At 34.9% G+C, this 16,041-nt stretch overlaps 1 long non-coding RNA gene across 1 annotated transcript; it reads right to left on the bottom strand.

The window, feature by feature from the left end:
- Positions 1-10,101: 10,101 nt before the first annotated feature.
- On the bottom strand, positions 10,102-11,089 carry LOC124932002. The gene is made up of 3 exons (XR_007098725.1): positions 10,856-11,089; positions 10,268-10,773; positions 10,102-10,163 (listed from the first exon to the last, which is right to left on the bottom strand). It is a non-coding gene; the product is annotated as an uncharacterized LOC124932002 (long non-coding RNA).
- Between the last annotated feature and the right edge of the window lie 4,952 nt (positions 11,090-16,041).

Here is a 16,041-nt window from a genome sequence, read left to right as displayed (position 1 = left end):
GCTGCGCCGTAAATCAAATCACACCCAATTTGAGTTCATTCAACCAAGACAGACGGCCATAAGTCTAGAGAGAGAAAGAAACTCCTTTCGTCGTCTTCACGGGTAAATTGGGTGAGAAGTTTCCTCAGCGGTTTGTTTGACGCGGCTTTGTTGTTCTTCTTCCAAAAACAATTTACAATATTCATTCATTCAATCAATCAAGAAAAGTAAAAGATAAAGATAATCTAAAGCTACGAGGAGGGCGATGAGAATGAGGTGGCGCACGTTTAAAAGATATATGACTTGCCTCTAGGTTTAGGAAATTGGGCCTTTTTATCCTACACCCTTCTTGCTAATTTGCGCCTCATTAATATTTTTGACCCAGCAGCAATTTTAGAATATAAATAGGTTTACTTTAGAAATAAAATATGGCCTCTTAGCTTCATTATTTTTAATATTTATCATTAATTTTAAGAAATAAAATGATTTCAAATGTAGAAGAGATTTAAAAATATATAAAATCTGAAACAAAAATCATCATGTTATTATAATGAGCTTGATATCATAATCATAATTATTTTTAAAAAATTAATAAAGTAAAATGTAAAGTACTTTTATTTATATTTAATATGAAAAAACTACAAACCAAATTAGATGGAAATGTTTTAAATAAATAAATAATTTTTTTGGACAATTTTTAAATCTTTTATCAAATAGTTTTTTTTTCTAATTAGCAACATAAAAAATTGATATAGCAAATATACTAATTTAATGTGTATGTAATGAAAAAGTGATACTTAATAAATAATAATAGTTTAGGAAATAGTAATAATAGATTAATTTATATATTCATACTATTTGCTTCATTTTTTTTATCTTTCTCTAATAAAGGGCTATCATTTTGTAAAAGTAGGCATGGCATTTTAGCCCTGACGGGTCGGGTACTCGAAGGAACCGAACCGATCGGTTCGGGTAATTTTCTTGTTTTTCGGTTCCGGGTAATTTCGGGTCGGGACTAATCGGTTCCGGTTCGGGTCCAGTTCGGTTCCGGATACCCGAACAAAATTTTGATAATTACTTTTTTTTTCTGGTTCTCACTTTTCCGTTCAAATTCTCTTCTTTTTTACATTTATGTTGCCGAGAAGAAGATGATGATTCCATACTTCCATAATTCTATTTCATAGATAAGTTATATAGCAGAAAATACTGAGAATGAGAGAGTAGAAAAAACTGAAAATGAGAGAGTAAGAGATGGGGGGAAGAAGATGAATGTTAGGTACTGTAGGTAAGAAAAATTGAATTTTTTTTAAATATTATTTATTTATAAACCGTTTATTTTATTTTATTTAATATAATTTTTAAATTATTTTTATTAAATAATTTTTTAAAACTTAAAATATATTAATTTTATTTTGAATGTTTCAACTAATATTTTAAAATATTAAATTTTTATTCCATTTCATTCAAATTATGTTTAAACATAAATAAAAACTAAATCTATAATAACTTATAAATAAAAACTAAAAATATAATAACTTGTAAAAAAGAAATTATTTTAAAAAATTGGGTCTAGTTCGGGTCCGGTTCGGGTCCGGGTACCCATCGGTTCCGAACCGATATTTCGGGTAATTTAAATACCCTTTTTTTCGGGGCAAAATCAGGTCCGGTTCGGTTCGGGTCCCCCGAAACCCGGAAATTTGCCATGCCTATGTAAAAGGTTAAGAAAATTTAAGATTTTGACATGCAATTATTGTACTAACAATATATTTGAAGTTCCTTAAGTATGTTTTTATAAATTAAATTTTTATCACATTATTGTTATTGTAATTAGAGTGAGAAAATCATCGATATTTTTAGTATATCGAAAACACTTTATCCAAAAAAATAGTAAGGTAGGATTTCTAATACCTGCATTTGAAGGAGTAATAACTATTCAAATGTGGTTTATCTATTTTTCTACATAGATTGCCATAGAATAAAGGTGTTTTAAGAATTGAATGCTTATGGAATAGGAGATGGAATTTCATGCTTATGAATAATTGGAAACCACAAAGTTTCAAATATGCTTTGAAAGTAAATAGCAGTGTGAGTTTTACATGATAGTGTTCATCCAACTCTAGGTACTTGCTAGTTGTATTGAACTTTGGAAAAGCTGTTTTATGGGTTTCTTTAATAATTACTTAAGATTCAAAAAACTTGTTCTTTAGGAAGCCATGGAAGTTTCAAAAGAGGAGGATAACATGGAAAGAAGTTGTTCATGTGGGAAATTTGATCAAATGACTCTTAAGGGGTCATTCTCAAAACTGACCTTAATAATTTCAATTTTGAAATATAACTTTTTTTAATAAAATTAGACAACTTTACCCTTCTATTATTTTTTTTAATCCTTTTCCCTCTCATTTCAAAGTTCCCAAACCATTCACCAACCCATTTTCTCTCTTTTCCGCAGCCCAAAACCTTGTACACAGGTTTCTCTATTCCAAAGAGACGAAACACCTTGGCCTCGAAAGAAGAATGTTTGGAAGGCTTCTTGTCGTCGTCGGAGTTAGAAGACGAGGACGAATCGTGGTCGTGAATCTTCTCTACGATCTTCTCAAAAATTGATTCGCGCTCTTCGACGTGATCGTCCATTGCTATCAAGGATACGAGTGATAGATAACTAGATCGATCTAACAGGGATTGGCCCGATATCCAAAACCCTCGTCAACCGCTCGGCAAGAACACTTATTTCTTAGAGGGCGTGGGTCGTTCTTAAAAGAGGGTCGTGGTGTGTGGGTTGGGGTCGTGGTGCGTGGGACGCCACTCAGATTGCGTGGGACGCAATCGTGCGTGGGTCGTGGGTCGTGGTGCGTGGGACGCCACTCAGATTGTGTGGGATGCGTGGTTCGTGGTGCGTGGGTCGTGAGTCATGGATCGTGGGTCTGGGTCGTGAAAATGATGTCAATGTTGCTACAGTCCTTGGGGCAAACTTCTCTGCTGGTTTTGTTGCAGGAAGCCTCGCTGCTGCTGCTACATGCCCGTTGGATGTTGTTAAAAGGAGACGGCAAATAGAGGTTTGTAATTGTTACCCTTGGAATAAAATTTTACTTTTTTTCTCTTCACGTGTGAAAGGCTAGAAATTTATATGCATCGACTGTATTTAACTTCATCTTTCTTCTGGGTCATGTTAATGTTATTTTATTTTTATTATTTTCCAGAAAGATCCTGGCATTAAGGATGACTACATGGCGAACACTAGCGAGGAGGTTTGGAGGTATGCATTTCTTCTCTCTTATGTGTATTGTTGTTTATCAATGAACTAGAGATGCTAACCTAGGGTTACCCTAATGCAACATTCAACATTTTTTTGTTGATTAATTTATTGGAGTAAAGTTTGATGACCACCAGACACTCAGTTCTAGGTGTTTCTATACATGTAAACGATCTCGTGGGAGAATAGTTCGAGAGTTAAGATCAAACTAGTGGTTAATTGAATAACCTAGTGGTTATTTCCAAATAATATTGTTTGATGCAGATTATTGTAAATCAGATTATTTTGGTTGATGATGTGATTGATAGTAGTATTGAGAATTTTGAAAAGAAGATTACTTTTATACTGTAATTTAGCAATGTGAGATGGGTAAATGCATAGGTTATCCAAGTCTAAAACAGAAGATCAAACACAGAACAAAACAACACCAGATTTACGTGGAAAACCCTCTCAACCTGGAGGGTAAAAAACCACGGGGCCAACCAACAAATTTCACTATAAGCAAGAAACAGATACAAATGTTCTTCTCAACTTTAAACCCAAAGTTGAGACATACAAACAGAGAAAACCAGATTCATTCAGACTTAAGCTAGTATAGATATAAGATAACAAGAGATTGAAACCTGAAGGTGAAAATGTAAGAGATCTACTGCCTCCTTCTCTTCTTCTTCCTCTGTTTCTTCTTCTCTGTTTCTTCTCTTCTTTGCAGAATGGCTTCTCTCTCTAGAAGTGATAGAATAAGCAGTATTCTTAGGGTTTTCCTTGTTTTATTAAATGCCTAATTGGGCTGGACCCAAAGGCCCAACAATCTCCCCCTCCAGCCCACGGAGAGAGGTACACCAATCTTCAAGTCATCACTTGGTATTCATGCCGACAAGCCGACAACAGAGCTCGAGCTTGTCTTTTGGAACAATCTTCGTAAACATGTCTGACGGGTTCTTATCCGTGTGGATTTTCTTCAACTTCATTTGCTGGTTTTCTATTACATCTCTTAACCAATGAAACATCACATCAATATGCTTAGTTCTGGAATGATATGTAGCATTCTTGCTCAAATCTATGGCACTCTGGCTATCACAGAAAACAATTACATCTTCTTGTTGCATACCAAGCTCTAGGAGAAATCTAATTATCCACAATAACTCCTTACCAGCTTCAGTTGCTGCAATGTATTCTGCTTCTGTTGTTGATAAACCACACATTTCTGCAATTTGGATTGTCATGACACGGCTCTCCCCGCAAAAGTAAACACATAACCCGAAGTGGATTTTCTGTGATCTAGATCTCCAGCCATATCAGCATCTGTGTAACCTTCTAACACAGCTTCACCATTTCCAAAACTCAAACACAAATTGGAAGTGCCTCTTAGATATCTAAGAATCCACTTCACTGCGTCCCAATGTTGTTTTCCTGGATTAGAGAGGAACCTACTTACCACACCGACTGCATGCGCTATATCTGGCCTAGTGCAAACCATTGCATACATCAAACTCCCTACAGTTGAGGAGTATGGAACACTTGACATTTCATCATTTTCTTTCTCTGTTGATGGACACATCTTCTTGCTAAATTTAAAATGGCTAGGAAGTGGACAACTTACTTCCTTTTCTCCTTGCATGTTGAATCTTTCAAGCACCCTTTCAATGTACTTCTTTGTGACAACCAAAGTCTCTTAGTTTTTCTGTCACGAGTAATCTGCATTCCCAATATCTGACGTGCTTGGCCCATGTCCTTCATGTCAAATGTCTTGGACATCTCCTTCTTCAACATTGCTATTTTCTCAGCATCATGTCCTATAATCAACATATCATCAACATAAAGTAAAAGGATCAGAAACTTTCCATTAGAAAATCTTTTGAAGTAAACACACGGATCTGCCTTGGTTCTCTGGTACCCATGACTCATCATAAAAAAGTCAAATTTCTTGTACCACTGTCTCGGAGCTTGTTTCAACCCGTATAGATTCTTCTTCAATTTGCAAACCATGTTCTCCTTTTCTTTCACTTCAAAACCCTCTAGTTGCACCATGTAGATAGATCTCTTCTTCCAAGTTACCATGAAGAAATGCAGTTTTTACATCAAGTTGCTCAAGCTCAAGGTCTAAGTTAGCTACTAGACCTAACACTGTACGAATGGAAGTCATCTTTACCACTGGTGAGAAAATCTCCTCAAAGTCGATGCCCTGTTTCTGTCCAAAACCCTTTACAACAAGTCGAACTTTGTACTTCATAATTTCTCCATTTTCATCTCTCTTTAGCTTGAACACCCATTTGTTTCTCAATGCCTTTCGGCCCTTAGGAAGTTCCACCAGCTCATATGTGCCCATCTCTTTCAATGAATTTATCTCATATTTCATTGCATTCTGCCACTTAGCTTTGTCTTTATGAACTTGTGCCTCCTGAAAACTTTTTGGCTCTCCTTCTTCTGTCAATAATATATACTCTAAAGAAGGGTACCTTTTAGAAGGTTGGTGCTCTCTCTCAGACATTCTTAATGGGGGCTCTTCTGGCTTTTCAGACCTGCTCAGGAACACCATAAACAGTCTCATCATCATTACTACCATTCATGTCAGAAGTTCCTCAGTGGCTTCTTCATTTTGTTCATCTTCATCTGTTACTGTTAACTGTACATGTGAAGGAATTGGTATGAGTTCTATGGACTCATCAACCCTCTCTGACTTCTCAATGATTTCTGGATTTATCCCATTCCGACCCTCGAAGAACACAACATCTCTGCATCTAACAATTTTCTTCTTTTCTGGGTCCCATAATCTATACCCAAATTCCTCATTTCCATACCCAAGGAAAATACATGGAATTGCTTTATCATCCAACTTGGATCTTTGCTCCTTTGAAATATGCACATATGCTTTGCATCCAAACACCCTTAGATGCGAGTATGAAATATTTTTCTTAGACCATACACTTTCTGGTATTTCAAACTTCAAAGGAACAGAGGGTGACATGTTTATGAGATAGCAGGCTGTGCGAACTGCTTCTCCCCAAAGCTGTTTTGGCAACTTTGTCATCTTCAGCATGCATCTCACCTTTTCTACAATGGTGCGATTCATTCTCTCAGTCACACCATTGTGTTGCGGAGTTCCAGGCACTATCTTCTCATGTCGAATACCATATTTGGTACAGTATGCTTTAAATTCCTTGGAGGTATACTCTCCCCCGTTATCAGAGCGAAGACATTTCAGCTTACTGTCTGTCTCTCTTTCTACCATGACATGAAACTCTTGAAAGTAATTGAATACCTGGTCTTTTGTTCTCATAAAATAAACTCACACCTTTCTAGACGCATCATCAATAAATGTTAAAAAATATCGATTGCCACCCAATGACTCCACTTCAAAAGGACCACACACATCAGAATAAATCAAGTCTAACACATTATGTTTTCTTTCTGATGTCTGACTAAAAGAGACTCGATGTTGCTTAGCAAATGGGCAGTAATCGCATAGATCCAGAACCTCATCTTTGGTTGAGGGGATGTGCAACTTCCTCACCAGAATTCGCAGCCCTTTCTCACTCATGTGTCCAAGGCGTTGATGCCACAGATTTAGAGAGCTTTCAGCTTGTACTGCATTCAGATCATCTTTGAGTACCTTCACATGTGTTCTGTACAATGAGTGCCACGACTTCCCTTTTGCTACAATCATTGATCCTTTGCTGAGTTTCCATTCACCACCACCAAGATAATGCTTGAATCCATCTTTGTCCAATGCATCACCTGATATCAAATTTAGACGCAAATCAGGAATATGCCGCACATCTTTCAGTGTTAACCGATGCCTCTGTTCTGTCTACAAATAAATGTCACCAATACCCACAATGCTTGAGTGACTAGTATTACCCATCTTCACTGTACCAAGATCTCCAGCCTTGTACGTGGTGAAGAACTCTTTATTCGGTGTAGCATGATAGCAAGCACCTATATCAACTATCCACTAAACTCCTTGGTGATCTTCTATATGTAGATATTGTTCCTTTTCACAAGAAAGAATAACTACATTCTCTGCAGTTACTGTGGCTGTGGTATTTCTGTTTTCATCATCTTTCTTCTGATTTTTGCCTTCATTCTGTAGTTTTTTCCAGGCTCTATAATTTTTCTTCATGTGGCCTTCTTTACCACAGTGATAACATTCTATTCCCTTAGATTTTGATCTGCCTCTTGACTTGCTATGGCCTCTTGATTGTTGTCGGTGTTCAGCTCTTCCCCTGTTCTCTGTGACTAGGGCCTGTGCACTATTTGTATTAGTTGACTTCCTTCTTGTCTCCTCATTGAACAAGCTGCTAGTAACTATACTCATAGTAAGAACACCATTCGGAGCTGCATTACTGACTGTCACAACCAATGTCTCCCAACTGTCGGGCAATGATCCCAAGAGCAATAAAGCTTGCAACTCATCTTCTAAGGTCATCTCCATCACTGACAATTGATTAATCAAGCTTTGGAAATCATTTAAATGCTCAGCAACACCTGCACCTTCTCTGAATTTCAGATTTACTAACTTTCGAATCAGAAACGCTTTGTTACCTGCTATTTTCTGCTCATACAATGACTCCAGCTTCTTCCACAACTCATGTGCACTCTTTTCACTTGGTACATGGTGGTACACGCTATCATCAAGCCACTGTCTGATTGTGCCAGCTGCTTTCCTGTTAAATTTTGTCCAATCACTGTCAGACATATCTTTTGGCTTCGCACTATCTCCTTCAACCGGCTCATACAAGTCTTTACAGTAAAGGATATCCTCCATCTTGTTCCAAATCTGCCAGTTATTATTTGTCAACCTGATCATTGTGCTATTGCCTTCCATCTCAACCTACAAAAGCACTCTTCAAAATAAACCTAACAGCTCTGATACCACTTGTTGGGAATTTTAAAATGAAGATTACTTTTATACTGTAATTTAGCAATGTGAGATGGGTAAATGCACAGGTTATCCAAGTCTAAAACAGAAGATCAAACACAGAACAAAACAACACCAGATTTACGTGGAAAACCCTCTCAACCTGGAAGGTAAAAAATCACGGGGCCAACCAGCAAATTTCACTATAAGCAAGAAACAGATACAAATGTTCTTCTCAACTTTAAACCCAAAGTTGAGACATACAAACAGAGAAAACCAGATTCATTCAGACTTAAGCTAGTATAGATATAAGATAACAAGAGATTGAAACCTGAAGGTGAAAATGTAAGAGATCTACTGCCTCCTTCTCTTCTTCTTCCTCTGTTTCTTCTTCTCTGTTTCTTCTCTTCTTTGCAGAATGGCTTCTCTCTCTAGAAGTGATAGAATAAGCAGTATTCTTAGGATTTTGCTTGTTTTATTAAATGCCTAATTGGGCTGGACCCAAAGGCCCAACAAGTAGAATGTTGTTGGATTGAGTTATTTGGAATTAATCTGAAATAATCGACATCAAACAAGGTCGTTCAGTTGCTGATTTTAGGAGATCATCAAGAGATTGTGTTTTTATCTGCTATTCCATTTAAATTTATTATCGAGGACCAAGTAGTAGAAAGTGATCATTTGAATTAAAATTGGGTAAAGAATGAAATGTGATATTGTGTTGTGTGCAGGGATGGAGGGTTGAAGGGACTGTTTACAGGGGCAGGGTCTCGTGTTGCTCGTGCAATACCTTTTGTTGGGATTGTGGTTTCATTTTATGAAGTAGTGAAATACTGTCTACACAATCCCTATGCAAATTCTTCTTCTTCATCTTGATGACGAAAATAGAAGACAATAACTGACACAAGACAACACTTCAACCTTCTTCTTCTGGAGGAAAGTTAGTATATAGCTGACTTGACAGGAAAAGTCAATGTTATTATTATTTTTATTATTTTAATATTTTAAAGAAAGATGGTATAGTTGATATATGTAATGCGGCAGACAAAAAAAATGGAGAGCAATTTTGCTAGCATGTAGATGCTCTACAGTTTGGGAAAAACACGTCCTTATATGTTCTGAGACATAGAAGATGGGAGTTGTTGCTCCTTAGGTTGTTTCTGACTAGTACAAAGAGTTTGTTTTTTTGCTTGGTTATTTGTTGTATGGTCTCTCGGTAGCTATAACTCAGTTTACAGTTTTTGTCATGTCTCAATAAACAGTTTTAAATATTCTTGGCTTTTAGCCATTCTATGAACATGGAGGGTTTGTTCGGGGTTAAGGGTTTGAATATTCAACTCCAACTAACCTTTCATATATATGTTTTTTCCTTGTTATGCCATTTGTTATTTTGACATGTTATTTCTTAGGCTTATGTCTTCTGTTTGCACTGGGTTGAATATGTACATCTACTTTTTTGGCAACAAAATGAAGTTGAAATTAAATTGTTTTGAATACAAATATATATATATATATATATATATATATATATATATATGCAATTAGTGTTTTCTGGCATAATTCTGTACAATATTGTGATATTTCTTTTAAGAAACAATTTCATTCAAAACTATATATCACAATTCAAATCTATGATAATAAATACAATCAATTATAGACTAAACAAAAATCTAGAGTAACCAAACTACTAAAAAAACGTTAAAATCTCATTTTGTAGGTTTATAAATCAATTAATGTTGTAAGGTTGTCGGGATTTTGTGGGTCATACCCAATCAAGGAGATTTGGATTGTTTGGTAACAATTTTTTTTTAAATATAGAGCGGGACCAATTTGTTAAAAAAAAACATTTACTGATTTCTTAGAAGAATAAGATAATGAACTCCTATTTTCAAGCTGAAGATTAATAAGATTCTAAATTACTACTCGAATTACTTACCATGAGTAAGAAGTGCAAAGTAATAAGATATTTTTTATACATAATTCATGAAGAAAATAATGAAATATTTGTTGATCTAACATGTAGGTTAGCACCAATGCCAATAGCATTAGAACATGCTACTCCTTGATCAATTGTCGTCCCTTCCAAACAATCAAATCGATATCATCATTATCTAAAACAGAGAGAGATCTAAGCTCTATCTATCTGCTAATTAATTAATTAATGATTCAAGAACATATCATACCATCATTGGCGGGAAGAGGGCAGGTGCAGGTGATTGAGCCATTGCCGACTGAGAAGAAACCATTGAGAATATGAGACTCACTACTGCTACCATAACCAACCAAACCCTGTTCGTGATCTCCATTTTCTCAACATTCTCCTCCCTCCACCAGAGTTGCAGACAGAGAGAGAAAGAGAGATCAGATTGATATTTTTGGATCAATTGCTTTGAGGTAATAGACTGTAATTATAGATGGCTCAAAAACAGTGTCTTCCCTGTTGAGAAGATAGTGGTGAGTGATATAGGACAAATGAAGGAGCCCCACTAATAAAACGGGTTTCGCCTCAGGCTTTGTTGCAGCTTCCACTTCGGTTTACTGAAACAATAGAAACAAGTGAGACGTTCATGAAAATCTGGAAGGAAATGAAGAAGAAGAAACCTTTAATGATTCAGCATTTTCCTCCAGCTTAAAAGTATCTCTTCCACATCCTTTTTCATCCTGGAAGATGCTAAATCCATGGGATAAACTGTTCCAATGGCCAGTAGCAAATTATATCGAACCGACCGATTATAAGCCAAAAAAAACCAACAAAAGAAAACTGGTTCTACCTGGCTGATGATATTACCAGCTTTCCATTTCTATATTCAGAATTCTTGTTATTCATTAAATGGTAAGATACGGCTGAAATCACTATCTCTTCAATATAATTCTCGAGGATTAGAGCATCTGCATGGCAGATCAAACCAAGATCGTCACATTCAAGATCATTGGATGCAAGTACTTCTGAAATTTGATTCTTGTTATCCAAGGTCGTGATCGTGGTGCGTGGGACGCCACTCAGATTGCGTGGGACGCAATCGTGCGTGGGTCGTGGTGCGTGGTGCGTGGTGCGTGGTGGGATGCCACTCAGATTGAGCCGGTCATGTACAGATTCAAACCAAACATTCAACATTCAAACCAAACCATTCAACATTTACACAAAACAACCCTAAAACCATTTCATGCATTCAAATGTTGATGACGACGGAAAACAAAACGAACGAAACACAAAAGCTAACCTGGTCGGGGCGGCGTAGTTAGGAGTCGCTGGGAGTTGCTGCGCTTGGAGAGTCGGGACGGTGCTGGTCACTGGTCAAGATCAAAGTCGGGGAAGAAGAAGAGTGAAAGAAGATGAAGAAGGTAGGATGAAAAGAAGAGAAATGAGGGGAGGAGTCCCGTCCTCCCCCGCTAGATGAGAAGAGAGAAAAAAGAGGAGAGAAGATGAGAGAGAAGAGAAAAAAAATGGGAATAAAAAAAATATTAGTAAAGGTAAAATGGTCAGAATTTAAAAAAAAAATATATTTGTAAATAAATTTTAAAAGGATTAGTTTTGAGATGACCCTGTTTTGAGGGTCATTTGATCCAATTTCCCGTTCAGGTGGCTCAAAGGGCCTGTTTGGACTTGATATTTAGGCTTTGTTTGAATGTTACAAACCAGAACTTATTTATCATTTGGATGTGTGCCCTTTTTATTCTTTTATGTTCTTTGTGCTTGCATCCTCGTTCACTTCACTCAACTTGTACTGAAATCATCTATGAATATACTATCCTGTTTTGTAACATTCAAACAAGGCCTTATTATCAAGTCCACAATAGTTAAATGAAAACTTTCGAGACAATCCCAAAATGTTTACAAAAATCTTAATTTTTTTTTTAGAAAATATCTCGAAAATAAAGACTTTTCAATTCAAAATTATCAATTTGGAAGGACCTTTTCGCAGGCAAATTCCCAAAATTCCCAATGTTGGAATGAAATTTTCCTCCGAAAAAGAAGTTCTTGATTTCTACACGTCATATGTCTACTCAACTGGATTCGGCGTTACCAAGTTAAGGACAAAAAATATAGGTGGTAAGCAGGAATATTTCAGCATTGGTTGTGACAAGAGTTCTATGAAAGAGTCTAGGCAAAAAATAAGTTTCAACCTAGACAAACTATAAAGTTAAGAGTAATGCAGTTGTTCAGAATGAAGAGGAATATGCTATATATAACAAGTATATATATGTCTTGATCACAACCATACATTAAACCCGAAAAGATACGTCATATTAGATGCTACAAAATAATAGACGGAAATTCAAAGATGAGATTGAATACAAACGATGAAGCTGGAATAATTGTGTCTAAAACATATCAATCATTTGTAGTGGAAATTGGAGTATATGATAACATGTAAAAATTACATTACAGAAGCACAAATGTTGAGATTAAGGAGTGGAGATGCTAAAACACTCATTATATATTTCTTAATAATGCAAACCAGAAGCTCTAACTTTTTCTACTTGAATGATTTGGACGAGAAATCCCAAACTAGAAACGCGTTTTGGGCAGATGGAAGGTGCATAGCTGCCTATCAGTATTTCTCTAATTTTATTACTTTCGATACAATCTATTTGACAAATCGCTATGACATGCCCTTTGCTCCATTTGTCGGGGTCAATCATCATGGTCAATTTATTCTACTTGGGTGTGGTTTATTGTCAAGTGAAGATTCACAGTCTTTCACTTGATTGTTCACAACTTTGTTGGAATGTATATTTGATCGACCTCCAAATGAAATAATCACAGACCAATGTCGATACATGCCAATTGCAATTGATAAGGTATTTCCTAAAGTTTCATCATCGTTTTTGTTTGTGGCATATCATGAAGAAATTTCTACAAAACTTGGAAGTCACGCTGAATACTATATAATAAAGATAAGGCTAAAAAACATTATAACTCAATTACTATTCAACAATGCTAAGACGATTGGATGAGACTAATAGAAGATTATCAGTTGGAAAATAATGACTAGTTGAATTCTTTATTTTTAGGAAAATCTAAATTGATACTTGTTTATGTGAAATAGCAGTTTTGGACAGGAATGTCCACCTCTCAACAAAGTGAAAGTATGAGCGCCTTCTTTGATGACTACATGCAGTCCAAAACATCCTTCATACAATTTGTTGAACAATCTCTATTGAGAATTATTGAGAAATAAAAAAAACTGGATTTTCAATCGATTAATTCTATCATACCAACTATTAGTGGTTATGCCTTTCAAAGATAATTTCAAACATCTACACTCAACGAATATTTAGATTGGTACAAGAACAAGTTAGAGTAATGAGATAAGTAATATTACTTTATTATTTATAATTTATATACTAAGTAATTTGCGAGTTAATCTTTGCAGATTATAAAGTTTAAAAATAATTAGTTAGTATAATAAGTTCAATACCTTAACTAAATATAAAATAATATTTTGAGGACTATTTTATTACTTGTTGTAACTGAAACAATAATCTGGGCAAATGACCCTTGCTAAATAAATTGGTATTAATCACCGCTTGTTTTTCTAATAACATATCAGATGATTCTATCTTCAACTATCTTCTATCATTCTTGATCTTAATTCATCAAATCAATGTTAATTCATCAAGTTTTATTATGGTATCAAAGCACAAAGAGAAACAATATAGAAAAGATTTATCGATATACGATTCGTTCAATTATGATAACAACGATCTTCTAGACGAAGCATAAGAAGATCTAAGCCCTAATTATAAGGTACAACATTCAACTACTAGAGCACCAAATTCAAGACTTCATCAAGATTCAGGTGTCGACGAACAACCAGTGGAAGATCAAAACCCTAACACAACTGTAGAAGAAATTGTTCAAGATTCATCTTCTCTTGCTTTCAAATGGTAGACAAAAGTGTGATCGTACTGATCCTTTATATCTACATGGAGGAGAATCTTCTTCAACCGTTCTTACATTGATAGTTCTTACGAGGCTTAACTACTTTGAGTGGAGCATGAATGTTCAATTAGGACTTCTTGCCAAGATGAAGACAAGTTTTATAGATGGTTCTTGTAAGATGTCGAGTGATAACAAAGAAGTTATACTTTGGAGGATGGTCGACGCAACTATAAGAACTTGGATTATGAATACTATTGATAAAAAGAATAAGGTCCATTTTCAGAGCACTCTTACTTCACAACATTTATGGGACGAAATCAAAGCACGCTATGAAGGAAACAATGGGCCAACACAGTATCAATTGAGGAAGAATATCTATACAATTCAACAAGGTAATTTAGACCTAGAAGAGTATTATTCGAGAACTAGGATTTATTGGGATTAACTTCTGCATTTACAACCACACAAAAACTTCACTTGTGATAGAAGTGATATAGAAACATGCATTGGATGTAAACTTGAAAAACAAGTGATAATGAATTATGGAAAGAGCAATTTAAACTTGTTTTATTAGTCCTTGGTGACTCTTTTGAGAACAACAAGGATTCTATACTCATGATGGATCCTCTACCAAATGTATACAAAGACTTCGCCATGATCCTCTACCAAATGTTTTACAACTATTGAATTAAGCATGAGCCTAAATCATTTAGATCAAGAAAAGAATATGTGGTTGAGGTGCTAGCAGTCACATATGTAATAATATGAATCTTTTTACACAAATACATAAGTTGGAACAAAACAAATCTTTATACTTTGCAGATGGATCTTCCAAATCTATTAGTGAAAATGGATATTTAAGGACAAATGAGAATTTTAACTTGAAAAAAGTACTTATTGTACCATATTTTAAATACAATCTTATTTCAGTAGCAAAACTAATATGAGATAATAAGATAATCTGCATTTTTTTCTGAAAATAATTGTGTGTTGTAGGGCCATGATCAAAATGCAATCTATGAAATTGGAAAGAGAGTTGGAAAATTTTTTTTCTTTTCTTCCTTAAATGATTTCGATAAAGAAAAAGTAGATATTGTTTCTAAAAATTTCTTCAATGTTAGTGAGTTTGCGATGGTGCACCAAAGATGTGGGCATCCATCTAATAAAGTCTTGATATAATATTTCCTTTTTTAGGAAATGAAATGTCTCATTGTTCAACTTGTCCGATTATAAAGTTTCATAGAATGCTTTTTCAAAACAGTTTGTCTTTTTCAAAAGACAGGTTTGACCTTATACACATTGATATATGGGATCCTTATAAAGAAGAGTCTTTGACCAACACAACTATATGTTTACAATAGTAGATGATTTTTCAAGATGTACATGAACTTTTCTTCTTAAAGAAAAACACTTGTATTTGATAAGATTAAACATTTTCTTCTCGTGATTAAAAATCATTTTAATAATAGTGTTAAAAAAATCAAAAGTGACAATGGAACAAAATTTGTTATTGCTAAATGTTATGAACTTTTTAATAGTATGAGAATAATTCATCAAAAGACTTGTGTTTATACTCCATAACAAAATGGAGTTGTGGAGCGTAAACACATACATTTAACACAAGTTACAAGATCTTTATTGAAAAATTCTAGTGTGCCAATTAGTTTTTGGTCATTATCTCTACTTACTTCTACATATTTGATAAACAGAATGGCTACATATGTTTTAAAATGGAAAACACCTCTTTATATGCTCACTCAAACTGAATTTTACTATAACAATTTAAAAGTTTTTGGTAGTCTTTGTTATATAGTAAATCATCTACCAATCATGTCAAAATTTCAAGAAAGAGGCATAAAGTGTGTTTTTATTGGATATCCTTCTAACTAGAAAAAATATCTTGTTTATCAACTTGATTGGGGAGAAATCACTACATCTCGAGATGTTATTTTTCATGAAGAGATTTTTTTCTTTTAAAAGGAAACCAATAATTTCAAATAATATGCCTCTAAATAATGATCAAATGTCTATCTCCTCATCAGAAGATTAATTTGAAAAACAAAATCAAAC

Source organism: Impatiens glandulifera, chromosome 3 (assembly GCF_907164915.1).
Source record: "Impatiens glandulifera chromosome 3, dImpGla2.1, whole genome shotgun sequence".
NCBI classification, from domain to species: Eukaryota; Viridiplantae; Streptophyta; class Magnoliopsida; order Ericales; family Balsaminaceae; genus Impatiens; species Impatiens glandulifera.
Note: the sequence above shows the minus strand (reverse complement) of the source record. Positions and strands in the feature narration are given on the sequence as shown.